At 37.0% G+C, this 21,111-nt stretch overlaps 1 long non-coding RNA gene across 3 annotated transcripts in view; it reads left to right on the top strand.

The window, feature by feature from the left end:
- Window positions 1-21,111, top strand: part of LOC146591690 (uncharacterized) — a 73,292-nt gene that overhangs the window by 6,684 nt on the left and 45,497 nt on the right. Inside the window, exon 1 of one of the 3 annotated variants that reach the window (XR_014896756.1) lies at window positions 15,627-15,651. The exons of the other annotated variants lie outside the window; for them this stretch is intronic. This is a non-coding gene — a long non-coding RNA (uncharacterized LOC146591690). Of the gene's footprint in view, window positions 1-15,626; window positions 15,652-21,111 lie in introns of those variants that run through there. 3 annotated transcript variants of the gene reach the window in all.

Genomic DNA, 21,111 nt, shown 5'->3' with positions numbered 1-21,111 from the left:
CCTCAGATGGGAGGAAGAGGCTAAAAAGCTTATATCAACTTCAATTCACCAGAGTATTTTAACCACTGCTAATGAACAAAAACTCAGTCTGCTCAGTCAAGTCTCAATGCTGATGCAAGACCTGGAATTAAGATTTCAGAGCTAATTATAAGCGAGAATTTTCCCTATAAACTGCCAACCAGCATAGTCAGCGGTGCCATGACAACGCCGCTTGAGACAAATTTGAATTATGTTCATGTAGAAAGGGTGACATCAGCGCATATGTTTAGCCCTATGCACTATACCAGTCGTAGGATAAAATACAGCCACTGTCCTSACTGTAGAGACGGTAAACTGGGACTCCTGTCTGCCTGCACTGTACAACAGTAGTGTGCTCAGTTATGCTTTCCCTCCCTCTGGAGGAGGGAATAGCAGAACTTCTACTCAAGGTCTGAAGGTAAAACAGGAGGTTATGGTTAGGAAGTTTGAATAGGAGAGTAAAAATTTGACTTCAGTCTCCTCTTTATAACATATCAATCTTATCGTATGGGAAAAAAAATTGTATCATCTTAATATTTCCTGCTAATTTAGACTGAACATATCCAATATTATTTTGTCATTGTGATTGTGGTGTGTCTGCTCTCTCTAGGGGCCTTCATCAAAAGGAGAGGAAAGTCTTTTGYTCTGCCAAAATTGTAAAATAAATAACATTCTCAAAGGATTAATATGGAGCTGGAGCATAGAGTGTTACTAGCTGTCATAAAACAGACACAAAAAGGGTTGGATTCTAAAARGGAAGACTTGGGAAATGACTGATCCTAGGGAAGAAAGTTTGTTGATCTGGAAACATCATTTCAGGAAGAAATGATGATGAGCAAACGTGCAATAGTTTGGAATTTATGAATGGTCACACATCCAAAATGTGGATCTACAGCTGAATTTCTTCCAAACACATTTAACCTTGTTTGGTCTGGAAGTCTCATGAATCTCAGTGATTTTGTGCATATGTTTATCAGTGTTAGTTTTGCTTAGGCTGGATAGTAAATAAATGCTATCTGGAAAACCTTTCCCTCTATTGAGATAGAAATAATGTTTTAATCTTTTTTTTAAAAAANAAAAAAAAAAAAAAAAAAAAAAGCAAAGCCCCCCAAATTTATCAGAGGTATGACAACTAAAGTCGTATCTAGTTTTCCTGTGTGCTAAGTTATGCTATCCATTTCTGAACTGGAATAACAAAATCCAGGTTTCTTTTTATCCCTCTCCACCACCTTTCATAAACTAAAGTATGATCAATAATCCCAAACTGCTTACTCTGTGCCTAAAGATACTGCAAGCATTGCTTAATGAGAACAGCTAATAACAGTCATACATGTTTGGGGTAATTTACAGCTGTGTCAGTGTTTTCCGTGTGTTCCATCATCCAGATCCTACTATGGAGGATCGGGGAGCTGGTGGGCTGTGCTGCTGCTCCCTTCCAGCCTACGTGCCAGCTTTCCGTTCCACGGGCTCGTGGTGTACTCGTAGGAATATTCAAAACAAAACCGAGGACTGTCACGTTGATGTCGTTCTTCATATCACTCTAAATATGTATGACAGGTTTGTCTCGATAATAAGTGATCTTTTGTCATGTGCTAGTCGCCAGCGGCTACTGCAGCGACAAGACTGGGCAACTGGATGAGGCAAAACTATTTTTTTCTGTGACAAGTAAAGAAGGTTCTTCACATGTCCGCTTACCTCAAAGGTGATATTTCAGCAATCACACCCACGTAACTCACTAGTTCCTTCTAATCTCCTAACTTTACAGTCATTACTCATTCTTGTTCCAGCTGAGGTAAAGCTGAGTAATAGTTTATGATGTTTATGCCTGAATTAAGAAAACTCATATCTCTTTTTATCTTGGTTTTGTCAAGCTCGCTSTTCTTTCCTGCGATTGCTGTCTCTTCTCCTCCAGAATTTTTAATTTTCTTTTCATAATGTGTTTTTATTAATRGCTCTTTCCCTCTGTCATTCATTTTTTAAAGTTTCTTTTCAGAGAACAGTAGTATATTATAATCTATTTATTGTATTTGTATTCTGACGTTCTTCCAAGGCATTTTCTCAGCTTTCTGCTTGTCAGTTCTGTACTTCAGCCAGCACTGTCCACAATATCAGTTTTTGGTCCCATTCACTAGGTGCTCTGTCACTCTATTTTTATACAACATGACCCCAAAGAATGAATCCCATTCCTTGCATTCTTCAAAACATCACAGATTTCCTTTAYGTTTCTAATCATAAATGCCTAGTTTCTGCAGCTGAAGCAGAAATAAAGTGGGAATCCCCATCTGTATTTAATGTGCATTTGGCACAATGTCTCTGTTATTTCTTTAGAATGATTTCTCCCTTTTCAAAGCCAAAGGTGAAAGTCTAGCCTTGATGAAGTCAATAGGATTTTTGCTGTCGAGTAGCAGAGCTGCTGAAACTAACCCTAGATGCCAGCAGGTAGTCTTGTTGTTGTTGTTACTTTTTGTCATGTTGCCTCTTCTCCCAGATTCCTTCATTACTGTCTGCTTAACAGCACTGAATTTTAATCTTACAAAATTGGCTTTAGGTGTTCATTAAGTTACTGGAAGCAGAAATAAAAGCTCACAAAAGCCAACTTATTTTATTTCCTTTCTAGGCCTTTTTTTTAAATCTTGATACATAACTGAGAAAATGTCTCTTCTAAACTCTCCAAAATTTTATCTAGTTCTATGTACTAACCTTTTAGTAGAGAAACCTTTCAAATTTACTAGACTAGCAATCAAAACCTAACAATCTCTTGTTCTGTGTGTTTTTCCTGCTCTTTTCATAATTATCAAACTTCTTTAAAAAATAAAACTATCTTCTGCTTTCCCTGATCCTTCTAACTGACCATGCACGAATAGCAAGAGGGCTGTCTGAGATCACAAAAACTTCAATAAAGAGTTTTGAGGTCAAAACCAAGATTGTAGTCAACACCCAATAAAAAGGGGAAATTGCCATAATCTTCAATAGAAAGTACTAAGGAAGTATTCTCTGGTGGTGCTAACAGTGAGTTTAATTCTGCCTCTGGGCAGATGGAGACAGTAAAAGTTAGTCTGTTATGGCTCCCCATGTGAAGACATTGAATAAGATCATCTCTTTTCTTTCTCTTAAGTAGTAGGAAATTTTTCCATTCCCCTTTATCAACATACAGGGGACAGTATGAATCAGGACCTGATAACAATTGCAAGCAGTTAAAAGGCTCGGCACAAAAAGGTCATTATTCTGCTGTAACCTGATGTCTTTTGTTCCTGCACAGTAAAAATGAGACACAAGAGCTATTGCTCTTGGAGAAAGATAGACATTAGTAAAAGGAACTCTCTTTCACGAAATGATGTAATTTTGTTTAACATGATTTCAAGCACAYATCAGAAAAGAGATGTGCATTTTTGCCACCTATGTTGTGCCATCTTTACCTGTGTCATGAAGTAACCCTCTTCTACAGACATTTCTGATGCCCAGCTTTCTCTCAGAATAATTTTCTGATTATTTCCATGTACCACTTTTCATTTTGTTTTTGTTTTTTTTTCATTTTGGTCTCAATTTTTCATCATATGTGAAAATTGAATGTTATTTTACATTTTTAGGACCAAATTATTAGTGCATCATGTAATATAACCCTTTCAGCGCTGCCTCTTTATGCAACACTGACTGATACAAAAGAAGGATTAAGCACCTAACATGAGCTAGCTCCCATGTCAGCATTGCTCAGATAGGTTTAGTGCCAGCAAAGGTGCCAGGGGAACTGGGGGCTTTGTGCCAGGCTCCTGCTTAGCTAGCGGCCTTGTCTACAGAGCACTTTGAACGTCTCAGCAAGCTTGCTGTGAGGCCCACCGTGAAACTACCCAGTACATCAAAGTGAAGATATCAGCTCTGTTAAAAATAATAATAATAATAATAATAAGGCAAATGCTCAAGAGCTCAGTTGCAGGAATTCTCAGAGGAGCATGGGTAAGAAAAATAAAACAGATGAATACAAAGAACTCTAAGAATCCAGAAACATAACTGATACTAAACTCTGTCTCCCTGATCTTTATTTCTTTGTTAGATCTTTCTTATATTATCAGTTTTCTTAGTTATATTTTTCTTTTATTATCTTTCAATTCCATTTCTTCTGACATCTTATGGCATTCACTCCTTATTTTTTAACCTTTTTTTGTTATACTTTATTTTTCATAAAGTTTTCATTCTTACTTTCTCTATTTCTTGGGTTCTGGAGAAAGAAAATTAAAATACCTAAAGAGTACCACCATAACCAGAGTTACAGTGGTAATTTACATTAGTATTGAATTAAATTCAGGAAGACGCTTACTTAAGAACACGTATGGGATGCCAGCTGCTATAACAAACAGGCCATTACTTCATATGCCACTCTCTCTTTGCTCATACGTGTGTTTTAGGAGACTACTGCAATCCAAAAGGTTCTTTTTCAGTGTAACATTGCTATTAATTTTAGACAGAGGGGCTTCTGGGAGCAAAATATTGAAGCGGAAGAAGTAGGGGGAAAAAGTTTTTTGTTTCTTTTTTTTGTAGATACCCTCACCATTTCCATTTAATGTTTCTGAAAAACCTATAAATAATGATACCCACAAGCTTTATTTAAGTGAAAAACAATTGTAAACTTAATATAAGAACACTGTGAGCTTAAACTAGCTCTTGAATTTACTCTGTAGCAGGTATTTGGTACCCATATATTAATAAAATGCTATGTTCTTTAACCATCTTCCAGCCAGCCTCTTGTGGCTCCAYAGATTTCATAATCCAGTCTGACCTGGAAAACTAGCATCTGCTTGTCAGTGAGTTGCCCTAAAATCTAAAGCAAGGCTTCCAACAGAGAAATTCCCAAATGATTACAAATGGAATTTTTTTTACTAAATGCCAGCATTGTCTCTCATAAAACCAACAATCATCTGATGTGTTTTTCCATGCTTATAAGACTTCAGCCATTTGGTGTGGTAATAAACATCCCCAAACCTTATGTCATTGATTGTTTGGCTTCAGTGATGATGAAATGTGGAAAACAAAATGAAAGAACATAAACCTTGTCTGAGATTTATTTGGAGACCTTTGGTGAAACATACCTGGCTTTTCATACTTATCATAGCACCTGACAGAAGTGACACATTCAACCTTGGCCATGTCTAGTTTATCTTGTCAGTGTCTGAAACAGACAGGGGAAACCTTTCAACATTGTACTTCATAAAATTGTAACCAGACTGATAAATCTGTTTATTTTTCCTTTAAATGTGCCCTGGTTTCCATAACAGAGACAGCTTGCATGTATGCTGATGAATGGTTGCTCTGCCATCGCAGACCTATATGGACACATTGCCAAGAAGCTTGTTTTGTGAATTCCTCAACTTTTTTCTTTTCTTTCTTTTTTTTTTTTTTTCTTTTCCAGCACCTGAAAACTTGCAACTGGCTGGGCTTGAAAGCTGCCTTGGCAATTTTACTAAGGCACTTACTTTGATAGCTAAAAATGACCTTGAAGCATGATTAATACTGTGTGGGGGTTGATGACATAAATCTGTTAAAGTGTGCCTGATGTACAGCTTCTCATGCAAGAATGTTATAGCCATATTCCTGTACTAACACAGTGACAYTGAACAGACTGTAGCAGATATAAAATCTACAAAAAGGAACCCCTGCCCAAAAGGGGGTTTGAATTATTTTTATGAAGGCTACCAACAAAATGCTTCTGGTAAGAGAATATAAACTTAATGAAAAAATAATAAACAGYGGTCTTAAGGTAGATTCTCCAACTCACTATAATTCTAGTGGTTGTTACCAGGTTGCCTCAAGAATGAAATAATTACTCTAGCATTTCAGTTAGAAGTTGTCAAGTAATGCAGATGCACTGTACTCATTATAATGAAGAATAATAACAAGATATGATAAAAAGAGAATAAGACCCTAACTCAACATCATAACAAATATCTTCGTCCTTTTCATTAAATGTATCTGTGAAAAATCTGTCATTTACTAATCATTCTGATGTGCATAGGGGATGTACAACATTTATGGGGTAATTCCTTTCTAACTTAAGAAGAAAGTAAAAATTAAAATTGTAAGTAGATAGAATAAGGAAATATGTACTTTATACTGGACGAAAAATAAATGATGTAACAGTGCTATCCCTAACCAAAGAATATTCATATCTTATTATTTTGCCTGTACAACTGTGGAGAATTAGCTAAATTACTAGCTTTGCAGAGGAGCTGYAGAGGATAGTTCCTAGTAAAGAGGTCTCATCCATAGCTTTCACTGTGCTTAATTGTAGGAAATTACAGTGATGATCATTTTGATCATTTTGCTGTATATTGGCAAAGTCTCTACCAAACACTGCTTTATCCCAGTATGATTTTTTTTTCCATCAGAAAAATTTTGGATAGGCTGATGAGGGGGTGATGAATATCCTAGAAATACTTGAAATGCAATGCTGTATGTCAGGTCATCTTTTCCGTTGCATTCATCAGCCAGCCCACTTCCAGTTAGACTCATCACTTTCACCAGCTCCTGTGTCTGCCAGTGTTACGGAGCTTCATGGCTGCACAGCGAATCTGAGCTGGAGAAGCCTCCAACTGCAATTTTAACAATAAAATAAAATAAACATTTCAGTGCAAACAGACTATTTTAGTTTGCATGTCTGACAGTTTGGCACTTTTCAGAGCATTAARTTAACCTAAAACATTCATTACTGTACATGCTGTGCGAGAAACAAGTACTAAGTAGGATTTGAGACTTAGTAAACTTTAAATTTAAGATGAAGCAGTCATTTAAACTGACAAGAAAGTGCTGTGAAAACAACTCAGAAAAATAACTAATTTCTCTTTAAGGCTTGGCAAATATTAACAGAACAAACAACAGCACTAAAATTGGTGTTGTGCTTTTCAGTAAAAATAATAAAAAAATGAGAGGACTGATTTAAGTGAAACATTGTAAAACCATTCTATGTCTCAGCCTTTCCTAAACTRTAGCTGTGTAAGCCAAGTTTCAGCTTAAACCTTTTTTAATGAAATCATACCTTAAAGTATAAGAATTACATAATAAAGCAGTCATATCTTAATCGTAAATACAGTGGCATATGTATCTTTTTTAGAACAAATAAAACAAAGTATTATATTAAAACATTTAAGTGCAGAAAGAAGATACACATTCTACACATTCTATTAAAACTGCAGTGTTTGCAGAAAGTTTAAGATCCTTAATATGGTAAAACTTTAAATCATGCTACTGCGTCTATATCCCAGGAGATAGATAGATTCCTACAATACAAAACTAACATTAAACATTTTTGCTAATGCTTACTAGCCTGGCAAAAACTTTCATATGGTTTTATGGGAGAGGAAGGTAAAAAGCCAGTTGTCATACATTTGTGAGAAGTAATAGTTCATAAATTAAAAGTAAGCTTAGCAATTCCATTTTAAAAGATTAATTTGTAAGGCTCAAGACAGTCTGCGTACATTTTGGCCTTGTTTAAGATTTTTGCAAGTGATTCAGGTGGCGATCTCCAAAAACTTTGTTTTGTTGATCTTGCTGGACTTTCTCTGAGGAGAGAAAATAAAATGAGGCTAACTAGTAGTATTTTTATTCAGCCTYGAATTCTTTAGGGATACATTAAAAGGAATTAAAAGGAATAGCAGATTTGGATCTTATTCTAAAATTTGGGACATGGCAAACACTCTTGGAACAGAGAACTAAAAATCTACTTTAAAATTGTCTGTCTTGATTTTCCAAGTTCAGCTATGAAAAAAGGAGGCAAACAGGATGAATAATGATGCAGCTGACTAAACTGTTACTTCAGTGTTGGTAACTTAGGTGTTATGAACAGTTCAGACAGACTATCTTTAACAATCTAAGTGTCTTTTAAGCYATCAGTTACTCAGAGATATGTGGAATAACCCTATTCTTTTGCCATGACCTTTGCCTTTGGCCTCTCTGAATCTTAACTTGCCTTAACTTGGCCAAAATATAATATCCAAAATATATGGATGAACTAGTTTATCTGTACCATCTCCAATCAAAAAAAAAAAAAAAAAAAAAAAAAAAAATCAAGTAGCAGACAGAAAATCGTCTCAGAATTTTTTCCAAAGTGTGTCTAAAGATGGCTCACTATTCCAACAGCCTCACTCATTTAAAGTGCCGGATTCACACAGTAGCTTTAATTCCATCTTGGAGTAGTGTTGAATAGAGGGATTTAAGTGGAGTTATATTCTGTTTTATCTGATGCTTCTGTCAAACCTTGCTGTAAGCCACTTCTTCCCTAGTCATTGCAAGAAGAGATAATTTATTAAAGTCATAGGGAAGGGGAGAGAGAAATAAAAATAAACAGCAACATCTGTTCCTAAGTTTTCCTGTTCTCTAGACTTCCCTATTACTTTTCTCTTCTGTATGTTTCAGCCTAAAAGAAATACAAGACTTATTTTTCCTCTTTTATAGTTCTGGAACGAAGAAACAGAAATATATGTTGGCACTATTTTTTCAAGAATTCTTGAAGAAGGTTCTTCCATGTGGTGCCATGCAAGATAGACTGAATGGCAGCTGTTAAGTCTGGGCATTTTTTGAACATRTCATTGCTACCATTTATAAGCTAAAACTGACACTTTTCTAATGTCCAACCTAAAATRCTATAAAATCACAATTTTGTATCCATTCTCTCTTATTGGTACACAGGTCAAAAATGGATCTGGTCTATCTTAAAAAAATGGTTTTATTTCAAGAAAGGATTCTGATTTTGATCCTCTCACTTTCTATTTTTAGCCTCACTGCATTATACTTAATGATGCCATCTAGAAATTCAAGACCTCTACCTTTGCATTCTTTGACATTAACTTTTGGGAGGACTGCTTTTTACATGAAACCTGTACTTCTTAGAAATATTTCCTTCTCCCACCTGTACACTGTGTCGCATTACTGAGATCCAGACMGTGCTCAGCCTAGACCATAACCTCAGCAAAAAATGCCTTTTAATCACTGTAGCCTGTAGAAACCAAACAATAGCAACAACAACAAAAATCCTCTAGCTGGGAGCAAAATCTGGTCTCAACAGAGGGCATCATTTATACTAGTATAACATCAGTTAACCACAGGTAATGACTCCATAGTTTTGCCAAATGAGTCAACCAGCCTATTATAAATCAAAAACAACTAAACACAACCAAATCCAGAGAGGTATTTTTGAATGCACTCTTGCAAGGAATTCTAAGACTGTTATCACAGTTGGAAAATTAGGAGCTTRTGGTCTGCCTGAGAGCTACTTTTAATTACAAAGGCCTGTTTTTGTGATCTCCCAGGGAGAGAGGATTCATAACATAGATGAGGAAGAAGTCTCTACGAGCAGAGATTTTTAAATGCTAGTTGCATGAAATAGATGTCCTGGACAAAGTGGCTGTAGTGCTGTGGGTCTCTATCATACCTCACACTTTTCAATTAATGATAGAGCTATCATTTCTGCCAACATTCCTAGGAATCTTGTCAAAGTTTGGTTCACTCTGTAGGGTCTGTCTTTTTTTTTTTTACTGACTAGACTGCATTTCATCCCAGTATATGAGAAATATATATATTGCATCTAATATCTAAGAAATTAGAAAAGGCTTTCCAGATGAATATTTAAATGGCTAGGAAGCAAAAATGGACTAAGTCAACTAGTTATTCTGTCAGGCCTTCTTGGAGGGCTGATACTACTATTGGTAGTAGAATATACAGAATGCACATAAGTAGCATTCAGCAAACTATCCACTTAACTGGCTATAATTTTTAAAATCTCCTTCCCCTGGAGACTAGCTGTAAAATCAACGTATGGCAAAACACCAGGATTTAGTTTCAAAAGCACGCCCACCAAACCTCAGTGAAAGAGCTTACTCTAAGCTAGATTTCAAATATGAAAATCAAATGTCTCTGCTTCTTCATTGCCACGGTGTCTTGGTCCTGGTGAGCTTGTGTACTGTGTGTGCAATCTGAAAGCATGGCTAAATCCACATGCCACAACCAAGAACTATAGGCTTGCACTTCACAACTTGTCCCTGCAGGACACATTAGCAACCAGCGCTGGTGTTCCTCCGKGCCAGACATTCGTTGCTGTGGCAGACTGAGTTTTCTCATTGAACTCATTTTTCCGTTCTCATTTAGATTCTTTTTTTAAAGAAAAGCCATTGCTGTAAGAAAGTGAAATTCAATTTTTCTGGACAATAATAGGTTCCTAATTGCTTAAACACATGCAGACCTGTAGGTTTCTGACCAGTATAACTGACAAGCAACCTTACACATACATATAAAACAAACTCACCAGGTTTTAAGTTAAAGTAAAGTGAGAAAAACTAATTGGCTGAAGGGTAAGCATAATAAATTCTGGGGAAAGAGTGTAGCTGATCCCATCATAAAACAACCAGAATGAGAATGTGCTACATAATAAACTAAGTGTTACTGTTTTCTACAATCACTCAGGCACTGCATTTTGATTAATTGCAGATTCCGAATTACTGAGAAAATGGCAGTTAATTACCCCTAACACCTTTGCAGGAACAGCTTGGAGGAGCTATGAAATTAGCACTCTGAAGTCTGAGTTAAATATATCATTTTAGCTTAATGGAATTTAATAATATTGTAATTCAAATGTATGTTGCACAAAATTAATAGCTTTTAATACTGAAATACCTTTATTTGATCTATCCAATATTTTATGCACACTGACTTTTATTGATTTCTTCTGAAATAACCATCACTTCTGGAAACTGATGGAGAAATTTAGGTGTGTGTATTTCAGGTTGGGTATTATTCACAAACAGCAATACAGGTTTGCTGTGTTTATCCTGATATTTTGGGGCTGACTTTTTTGGCCCTGTCTTTAACCTCTCCTAAGTTGGTTATATCCTGGTCTGTTGTAAGTCAAAAGGGCTGAACTGTGGTTTTAAATCACAGCCTTTGGTAACGGGCACTCCAGAGCTGTGTCACCCCGGATGGAAACCCCTTCCTCACAGCTTGCAGGCTCCATGCAGTCACCTTTTTGCAGCCACGCCAGCTCACATTCACTTTTCTGGAAGACTAGCAAGTGCAATTCTGTCATTTCACTGTACTATGAACAATCTTAGTATTACTTTTTAATTTTAAATTGTGATGTTTATTGAGTAACTAGAAAACCTGGGAAGATTAAGAGAAGGAGGTTTCAGTAAATCCCACTCACTCTACAGTTGTATCTGTGATAGTTTTGGAGTTGAAGCTGGCCATGGAAAGTTTTATGGAGATTTTTGGAAATGTGTGATACAATGAAATTATATCTTTTTAACAAAACCCACTGGGTGGCGCTCAGCTGTATTTGCCTCAGCTGTAAAATTTGATCTTCAGTTCTCTTCCAGTCCAGTTTAAAATTGCATGTTATTCATTAAATTATAATTTGTTTGGACATAAGGGAATAGAAAAATAATATCTGATGTCTATTTACAGTTTGATAGATTCTATGAAAATTAGAAATGAATAACTAGGCTAATAAAAAACACATGCCTAAGTATTATCAGATATGTCAGTTTAAATAACAAAAAAACCTCAAGGTAGTCAGGTTGTCTGAAAAATATTGAACTAGATTTTACACTTAGGAAAATCCATTTACTTTACTAAGGAAAAAACAAAAAAGTGTGTTACAGTACGTCCATACATCTAAATCAGAATCCCATTCACAGTCTGTTAGATCCTTCACAATTTAATAAGATAACACGATTGCTGCTTCTGTCACAGCAGCAAAAGCTTTGCAGAGTGATCTGAAACCAGATCCATGTCATTTCTGAAACCCATATTTTCCTTTCAGTTCTAAATTCAAAATAACTTTTTAAATTCTTAAAATAAAATCCCTTCCATTTCTGAAATATCTAAACATATGAAATGTTAGACAAGGCCTGGACTTTCTGTTCTTTGTATGTGACCCACTCAAGACAAAGAGTAATAGCAATTAATTTAAAAACATATTTGGTATTCACCCTACAAAATCTATGTAAGAATCTCAACAGGGACTATAGGGAGGAATGGGCAAGCGTGCAAACACAAATACAGGGGTTACTTCCATGCACATACCTCAAAAACAAACATACTAAGAATTCCCTGAGGAATAAAGGGAATGGAGGAAGATTTAAGGGTATGTCAAAAATGAAAACAAGTGCACAAGCATACAGAATGACAAAGTTTAAGATTACTTACTAGGAGAAAGAAGATCTCAGCAACATATTAAAAACAGTATTTATACAAAGGGAATCAGATACACTAGAGGCATTCTACAGATTTTGACTTTTTTAAAAATGTGGGAAAAAACATTGGAATGCTGAAATATGTTTAGTTTCATTCACAGACATACTTCTGCTGCTTGTGCAGAATTGTTTTAGCAGAAGAAAATCCATTGTGTTTACAATCCACACTGGATTCCCTTTATTTCATGATTTTATTGGGTTTTGTTAACCATAATAGTCCAGTCCACAAACGAATTAAAACCTTTAGGCAAAAAAAAATTCATTTTGTATATAGGACCTGTTAGTTTTAGTGTTTTAATTCTTAAATAATTTTATCATCTCGTGTTCTCATCTCTTGTCTCTTATCTGTTGCTATCATTTCTGTTTTATACCTATTTGTGAAGCCTTGTCCTCCTGGTGCTATAAAGTCTTTGTAAGAAAACACTCTATGTGCTCCTGAAGTAGAAATATATTTTTTTTTCTTCTTTTAAATATTTTTTCCTTGGAGACAAGTGATAAGAAATACTCACAGATTTGCTGAGTATGAGACTTAAGTAAATTTTACAAACTCTTTTGGCTTGCATTGACTCCTGACTATTGCTATTTTTTTTTTCAGAATATCAAAATATTTTAACAGTAATATATGAAAGGCAGGACAAAAGTAAGACAGGTAAAATCAGTTTAATTCGTAATGGTATAGTATGGACAGTCCAAGACTGACCTGCCCATGCCACTCCCTCCAGAGAAACTTATTCTTGAAATTTTCATCCAAGATTTTACTTTCCTCTCACAAAATACATTCATAATGCACCTTGTAAGAATGAGAATTGTGCCCCCTTGGAACTGGAGCCTTAAAAGCAAAACACCATAAAAATGTATATTCTTCTACTGATAATATTAAATCTTTGCTCTGTACTTTGTCCTTTGCAAATACTATTCCTGAATTCTTTTTTGTTTGTTTACTTTTTTTWWAAATCTGTGCATGTTATAGTCAAGCTAGAAGCTACCTTATCTTGAACTGAGAAGTAAAGAGCTGAGAAGTATTCCTTAACAAACTAAAAAAAAAAAATCAAAAAAAAACCAATGAGCAGTTGGTAAAGTAATCAAGGTTCCAAGCTGAGGCATATAGCAAACAAACACAGAGTTAGAAAGAGAGCTGAACCTTTCTCTTTTGATTTACAGCAGTGTTGGAAAGTAACTTAACTAAGTGCCATGGGGCTTCAAGAACAGTTGGGTCAATGTATCATCTAAATTGTAAGGGAGGTTAATTAGGTTAGCAATTTGATGTTCAGACTTATAGAGAGAAATAAGTGTGCTCTTAGAAACTCATTCTTCCAGCCTGAAAATTCAGCAAAGAAGAAATTGTATATCTGAGAAATCAGTAAGGTCCTAGAGAATTCCAGAATTCATGTGAAAATAGCTATGAAATCACTAAGGAATTATCAGATCTGATTTTAGAAGTAACAATCTCCAAATGCACATTCTTGCATTTTTCAGTATAGGCACAACAACTGGAGCATGAAATGTCATATACACTGCTATCTTCTGTAATCTTTCTGTAATTTTTTATTCCAATATCATGTCTTTTGTCAGGTACAAATAATTCCATTTACTAATGGAGAGGTGTCAAAACAGAATTGTTTATTTCAAAAATTGAGTTGCTGTTATTCTCCCAGCCACCACACTTCACCAAAATATCTGAGCATCTTTTTATATAAATCAGGACCATTGCCATAGTCCAGGCTGAAAAGAAAAAAAAAAAAAATCCCATAAGAGGTTAATCTGGCGGAACTGGAACTACAGTTCTCTGGAGTTTTAGGCAAATGCTACAACTGATTGCTTTACTAATATAATGGCAAGGTACTAGACCTTTTCCTCCAGTCTAACTTGGACTTTTTTCAAAAACAAAGCGATCATATTCCTCCTTCAGTATCTTCAGTCACATTATAATATTTGTCATTCTGTATCCACGAGTTGTCCAAGACTGTATCCAAGACTAAGCATAGAAAATACACTATTGAAATTCGTGTTTGAAGTGCTCATATGCATAATTATTTTGCTGAACTAGGGCTATCGAAAGGAGAGTGAGAGCTGCTGAATTGTAAGCTTTCCTTATTGCCACGTGGTTTCCACAGAGATCTGGCAGGCCTGATCTTGTTTAATTTCTCAGAGGCCAAACTAGGTCTCCAATATGTCAATAGTGCAGTTACAGCACAGACAAATGAAGCTGAATCTTTAAACCACTCTAGCAGCTGGAACCTCAAACTTGCTGTTTTTTGGAAGAAAAATTAAAGTGATTTCTAAATTATGGAGGACCTTGCTGAAATCATCCAAATAGTCTAGAGTTCTTAGCTGATAAAAGCAATGCAAATGCACTGATGTCAGTACACCAGTTTCCTTACATTCCAGCCAAGTGTCTAGCAGAAAATCCCCTGATGTCAAAACATGAACCTTTTGTAGAAATGAACATGCTATGATACATTCTCCCAGCTCTTGGACGGAAATTCTGGTTTAAAATTTAGCTATTGCAAAAGAGCCATATGACTAAGTTATGCAGGCACTTAATTTTCTTACACATCCCAGATGAGTTCCCTGATTTTAAGACTCATTGCTATTTAGGGGGAAAACAATGTTTTGGGGCTTTTTTTTCCTAGGGGGAAAAAATACTGTTAAAAGATTTTGTTCTTCAGATACAGTAAGAAATAACAAATATTTGCACAGCACAGGAAAACTTCTTTCCCCATTTTTATGCACCCATCTGCTCACAGTGCACTCTGGGCCTGCTGCGTTCACATAGGTGTCATAAAATCTGATAATTTCATCTCTGTGATTTCTATCAAACAGATAAAAATACTTTTCAATTAAACTTCKCATCCAAAGGCTCTTTCTTATATGTTTCTGCCTCTCATAACCATCCTGAGTATCCTGACCATCTGTATCCATAGAAGGCTCATGTACATTTAATACATATATGATTAAGGAAAGGCTGTTGAAAAGAAAATGCCCTAGGCCATCTTCTGAGAAGATTAGCAAGTGCAAAATACCGAAATAAGAAACAGTCACATCAATACCATTAGGATTAGTTCCAACAGCAAGAAAAGAATGTTACTGCACCTGTACCAGGTTTAATTGCCATAAAGACTGTGGCTAGCTCAGCTTCGGTATTTTTCTCATTGACCCAGAATACAGCAGGCTATATCCACGCAGACTCAGTCTGCCTCTGTATCAGTGGAAAAATATTCCTACAGTGCAAGTGAACACGTGTCAGGGAACCTTTTTAACGCATTGTGAACACAGAGGTCAGTTACAGTTAGTACTGCCAAGAAGTGTGATGGTCCATCATAATTAGATCACCACTTCTGCACAGTCTTCACTGCTGTGGACGTTGCTGTGGACAAGGTTTTGACAACACGCTGCTCACGGGGTAAGGAGAAGTGCACCGGTGCATGCTCACTGCCCCGTAACTTTTGCAGYGGGAGATTAGGCAGGGTGCAATAGCATCAGTCAGCTGGGCGTTTTCCCCCTTTTTCCCCCCTGCTTTAGATTTCTCAATATCCTTTGGCTGGACTTTCCCCCTCCCCTTACGTGATTGCTCAGTGGTGGAAGCAAAGGTGATTTAGTGAGAGGGAAAAGCATCTACTTCCCGCCACAGGGTTTATACCTACTGCACATTGTCGCGTGTACACAGCACAGGCACAAGACTATGACCCTGAGAGAGCGCTGAGCGCACGCCGCGTTGAACGCTGCTCGCCACAAAGAAAGCTKGAGCCTTAACCAAATGGGCGAAGAGGGTAAGAGAGGCGGGTATGGAGCAAAAACCTCTTTCACAGTGTTGTTTAACGTTYCAGAATACACTACTGGATTTGCAATCAGTTTTGCCAGTGGAGTCTTATAACCAAACAGACGTCTCTTTTAAGAAACCCTTTGTATGTCTGAACAGAAAGAGGTTTGTCCTCAAGCAGGAAGCCTAACGCAGGGCTTACACAGCGATATATTTTCAGTCATGTGGCCAAGACAATAAACATGTATCTTTTGATCTGTGTGGCAACAGTGTATGAGCTGTAGTTTATACTGGGACAGAATGAGGCGCAAACCTGCCAGGAGTGAGTCAGTGCTCTCGAGTGTTTCTGCACATCCTAAATTTCACCAGGCTGAGACTAGGGGGCTTCAAATAAATGTCTAAAGAACACATAAAAATATTCCAGTGAGCATGATGGCTTAAGTCCTCATGTCAAAACACAGGAACATGTAGTCTATTTTGTATAAAATATTTTTTTGCTCTGCTAACTGTAAATTAAATCTCTTTAAAACCTGTGCTTCTGTAAGTGTACATTTACCAGCAGTCTTTTCCTCTTTGTATGATGCAAAGAAGGGCAGTAATATCACCCCTGGGACTGCAGAGGGCATGGCTAGAATTTTAATATATCATTAAAAATTATCTCTTATTAATTACCATCACGCTSAAATTTGAGCCATAGCCTCTGGCCATTTAATAGCAGTGCTACCATTATACCGTGCTGTCTTATGACATTATAGGACTAACCACACTAGTACATTATTTCCTAGACCGCCTCTGTTTACAAATCAAAGTACCTCGCTTAAGCGCAGCCTGCTGAAATACAGTGCTGTTATTAGGAAATGTGAGTGGGCTGAAGTGGGGATCCCTGTAGAGTTAACTTGGCAGTGTTTGAGATCCTGGCTCGACCTGATATTAAAAGTGAGTCATCAGTTTACCCACACAGCAGGCCCTCACTTTGTACTTTTCACTGCAAGCAGCTCAGCAGAGGGCCAACAGATTCAGGGTTTGCTTCTCTAATTAATTACCAACTGAAAGGAACTCCTTGTTAAGGAGGAAGACTTGTTTTTTTTTTTTTTTTTTTTTTTTTTGTTCTTCACTGTTGACCTATGATAAGTAACAAAAGTGCAAGTCAGATCTACCGCCTGGAAGGTCAGTTTGCAATGCTTGTTACTTACCTGATGCAGACTGGGTTGCCACTCCAGATCTTAAGCTCTGGAACTGCCTCAGCTCCCTCAGAATTATTTTTGTATCTGCTAATAGCTGTTTGCAGTTCAAATTTTTCATTCACATTAATTTGAGACTCGCTTTTTTTCCCAAGAAAATCAGTGAACTGTTTTGTGCTGCTATAGAGGACTTCAGGCAGGCAGGCAGGCAGGCAGTGCTCACTTCGCTGTGGTAACTATTTTCACATGGATTTGCCATTTTTTCCTGGTTTTGAGGAGACCAGAATTCAGCACATATTTCACTAGTGGTCCTATCATAGCTGCATAGCCATCTGGGTAAAACAAACATTTTGGGAGTGCATGAAACCATCAATGCTACAGTTATTTTGACTGCAGAATTTGTAGTCACAAATTCCATGTTCCCTACATAGATTTTTTTAGTGTGTCTTTGTATTTCCTTTTGATTTATTTCAAGATCCACTAGTTTTATAAACCATTCTCAGATTGGTCTGATCATGTCTACATCTATAATGGACAGAATCACTGCTATTCGCTTCATGATATTCATTTCACGACGATGTGACGGTCTTGTTTCATGGAACAGCAGAGCACTAAATGCAAAACTAGTTTAGTTTTGCTGATTATCAGTTTTGCTGATATTCAAAACGTAGGGGCTTTTGTTTGTTTAGGTCCTACTGAAGGCAAGGCATGGGGATGGGAAGGAAAAGAAAAAATTACATTTTATATGGGACCAACAGAAGCAGGGAGGCAAGCTCAACTTTAAAGAGGCTGAAGAAAATATAAACCTTCCTAAATAGCAAAATGAGTTGGATTACGAAAAGGAGAGTGTCGCATGTCAAGTGCCTCTTCACCCTGTAAGTGTACTGTGAAATATGATCACTTTTCTTGAATGGTCTCCCTCCTAACAGCAACATTCTTGAACTTATAAACACTATTAATTGTGTCAAACTTGGAATTTGAATCCAGCAAACCCTTCCTATGTTAAACTGAATGGGCCTTATTCATAGGTGGGGTAGATTCGAATTAGCTCAGTATGGTTATGTTAGGCAGGATGATTTTTTCATAAATAATTCTGCATTCTTTTCTCAACAAATATTCTAAGTCAGATGTTTTGAAGTAGACGAGCTGGCAACAGGACTGTTTCTGCATGCCATGTGAGGCTGAGAAAGTCAGCCATTGTAAGAGACCATTACATTTTCCAAAAGGAAAATTACATAATTTTGGATCCCTTCATTTAAATAGCTGTGTGAAGTTATCAGAAGCCTTTCCAGGCACAATTTTTAATCTACATTGCAGGTAGAGCATCCATCGTTGGGTACAGCACAGCTTTTGCTCCTGTAGACAAGGTCAGTTTCTCTCTTACATCTTGACAAAAGCATAGTTAAAATACAGTGGTTTTACATGGAATTAAAGCCATAGGAATGGAGAGAAATAYATTGAAAAAGTCCTTCCTTCTAAGTTCACTTTCAATGAACAGTTATCAAGTTAATACATAAATAGCAGTCAAACCAGAACAAAAGGTCTGTTCCACATTACAGTACAGATTTTATTTTTAATTTTTTAATTGGTCCCTCAGCTTTGCTGGCTCAGATGTCCCATATGACAGTTCTCCATGGCAACACTCTTAGAGTACGAATTTGGCTTCAGYTTGAGAAGGAAAAGACCAGCATGAGCATCTAGATATGAAATTAAAATTTTAGAAAGAGTTCAATGTTGCATTTTACCTTTTTATTTTTGTTTCTAGAGTTCTAATAAATTGCTTAACTTTTTGATTTGATGTGCTGTGTCCAGGAAGCCTTTCTAGTTATAAGTTTGCTTGTAGGGGCTCTGACAGGTTCTGCATGCTCTGTTGCAGCAGCTAGAAGGATGTTACATGCAGAAACAGACTGGTAATCCACAGAAATGCCACCACTCAGCACCTGTTTTGGGTTCTGCTAGGTAAGTTAGGCTTAATGACCTGATAAAACTACATTTTATGCTAACAATGAGGTATTGCCTTTATCTGATTCCGCCTCTTCAGAAAGCAGTGAGGAAAAACCAGCATATAATTCCGCTGCTATGCCATATCTGTAACAGAAATACTTTTTCCTCGTATTGAGCAATAGGAGCACCTGGTTTGGATAGCATTCTCCCTGCTTCTGCTCAAAAAGAGCGTTACGCAGCCCATTTATGGCCGTCCTRTGTCTTGCCTGCCTGTGCAGGGCAGACTACGCAGCTCCACTGCATGAGAGTGTCTGGCAGCTGTGCCAAAAGAGGCAGATAGTAACTGGCCCAAACAAGGTGATTTGCCCTACATCAGACACACGCAATTGAACTCTACTGTGTTTGAAGAAATATCTGTATTTTTTTCTTTTAAAGACACAAACAGGCATTGACCGCCTAAACAGAGTCATGCACTATGTGATGCCAGGAAATCCTACTTAAGTTTTGATTCGAGTCTATGGGCAATATATGTGTGAGGGCAAGGAGGTGTGTATGGAAGAGATGCCAGATCAGCTTTGCCATTATGCTCAGGAGGTGAGGGAACATGTAGGGAAAGCGTTAGCTATGGCTGTGGATCACTAAGGGCAATGTGGGTGGACTGGAGGTGCACTGGGGCTCTCCGAGGGATGGCAAGAAGGAGGGAAGAGCCATTCTCCCGCTTCACGCATACTCCGAATGTCAAGGACCCCAATTTGTCTGAATGGAAAATGGTTTCTACCCTCATTACTCAGCCTTCTTTTGCTTCCTTTGGTCTCTGAAGTCTCTGCCCATGGAATTGCCAAGAAGACCCAGGTTTTAGTTTAATGGCCAGTATAGTCTCTGGAAGACTATCAGACCTCAAAAGGATGATCAGTATCAACACATCTCAGAAATATTACACCAAAATAACAAATCAATGTTTKTGTAGTGCTTTACATTTGCAAAGTGGTTTTCAAGCAAGAATTAATGAATATGAAAAAACACTCTTACAGAGTAGGTAGTTCATAGGCTGAAATGATGATAARCAGGCACCTTTAATCCAAACCACATTGTTCAAAACAAGTACTTGGTGCAAGATTACTTATAAAACTCAAAGGTAAATCAATGATCAGCCAAAAGCAAATAGATAATGCTAAATGATGAGTTAACAGGAATTTCCCAAACTTTTTATGGATGGCAAAGAGAAAACCACTCCTGTGCGGAATTCACAGGCAAAGTCTGGCTCCCCCACTCACATGTAGTAGTGCTTTATCCAAGCATCTTATTTTAAGTAAGACCACTCACATAGCAAGATGTTACTCAGTCCTAGGATATGAAACACAGTTTCCTCYCTTGCTGTTGATACATGGTAAATAAGGTCTCATATATAAATGATAACAGAAGCCAAAATTTCTCTTAGAAAATAGAAAGAATGGGGGACATGTAGGACTAAAAAGGAAAATGATAACTCGATGCAATTGTCTAGTACAAGAGAAGAGGAAAGGATGAAACTATAAGTGAAGTTCTACCAGATGTACCAAATAGCCAGGAAAAAAGTGGTCCCTGGATCAGTGGCAGTAGAGTCCTTTGCTGGTTTTGGTCCTAACATATGTCCAAATTCAGTAAGTGCACTTTCTACACGACAGGGCATTTGAGCTCATTCCCAAAGCTTAATGTGTAGATATTAAGTGGGTTATTGTACTATGGCCATCTGAGAGAATTACAAGGAGTACAAGTCAGGACTGCKCTTTCGAAATCCTGGCTAAAGAATAGCAGAGTTAGAGTAGGTGAAATAAAGTGCTGAAGTAGTTTAATAGACTAACCTGAACACCAGGCTGTGACAGAACAAAAACCAGATCACTTTGATATTTCTGAATTAGCAATTCTGTTTCACATAAGAAGGAATATTCAATCATCATTTTTCTTTAAAAGTATAACCAGATGGGCAGCCACCCTAACA

This window comes from Rhea americana, unplaced genomic scaffold (assembly GCF_003343005.1).
Source record: "Rhea americana isolate MKP2758 unplaced genomic scaffold, rheAme1 scaffold_363, whole genome shotgun sequence".
Taxonomy (NCBI): Eukaryota; Metazoa; Chordata; class Aves; order Rheiformes; family Rheidae; genus Rhea; species Rhea americana.
The sequence above is the reverse complement of the archived record's forward strand: the minus strand, read 5'-3'. Positions and strand labels throughout refer to the sequence as shown.